Source organism: Brassica oleracea, chromosome C4, assembly GCF_000695525.1.
Source record: "Brassica oleracea var. oleracea cultivar TO1000 chromosome C4, BOL, whole genome shotgun sequence".
In the NCBI taxonomy this organism is placed as follows: domain Eukaryota; kingdom Viridiplantae; phylum Streptophyta; class Magnoliopsida; order Brassicales; family Brassicaceae; genus Brassica; species Brassica oleracea.
This window is the reverse complement of record NC_027751.1, coordinates 9630102-9631116: the sequence shown is the minus strand read 5'-3', so window position 1 is coordinate 9631116 and position 1015 is coordinate 9630102.

Here is a 1015-nt window from a genome sequence, read left to right as displayed (position 1 = left end):
CTTGTCTTTGTCAAAAGGTGTTGTAACAGGAATTAAAGAGCATGAATTCAAAGGAGAGGAGCCACCAGGCGCCACACCAGTGATGAACCAGGAGAAGGTTCAAGACACAATGCAGTCCATGTTGCTTAAAGAAGCAAAACCAGTAAATAAAGTATCAAACCAAGGTAAGTGTCAAACACCACCTAGAGATACTGGTATTGACGTGTGTGTTCTTGATGTAGAGAGTAAAAATGAAAGCTATTTGCTTACTGAAGTTCCAAGGAAAGAACCAGACCATAAGCCCATCCATGAACCACCTCACAAGTGGAATTCTAGTGATGAACAATGTGTTCACATGCCAAGGCTTAAGGTAATCTTCTCTGATCTTAAAACGTCCAAGACACTTGATTATCCAGATATAATGCACTTGTCTTTGCCAAAAAGTTTTGATCCAGGAATAAAAGAAGTTGAAGGTCATAACCACCAAGGTCAAAAGATGCAAAGAAGGCAGCAAACAAAAACAAGTTGTCCAAAGAAGAAAATCATTCCTCAACTTGTGGAAACTATCAAAGTAAGTCTGGAAATTTCAAATTATTTTTATCAGTGTCCAAACACAGATATAATGCACTTGATTTTTGTCCAGAATGTTGAGAATTTTTCAGGTTGCAAAGGAGAAAGCTTCAAAGAAATCCCACCGGATAATCTTTTGTTGCTAGGAGACTCAAACCCAAAGATGGTCAGAACTGAGCCTACTAGGAGTAAGAAGGACCATCCACTGAAGGAGATAAGAAATGCCAAAGTCAAAAGCATAGGCGTGATCCTATCCTATTTGCTGAAAGAAGAGCCACCTGATGCACAATCCATCCCCAAACCGAAACAATATCAAGGTAAGACCTTAGAATCTCAAAAGAGTATGAAAGCTGACTTTCTCTATCTTGTTGCAGGTTATAAAGTTCCGAGGACGAAAGAATGTTGCGGCCAGCAATTCAGCAGCTGAATTGGAGGTCGACCCAACACCCTACTCAACCAGACAAGG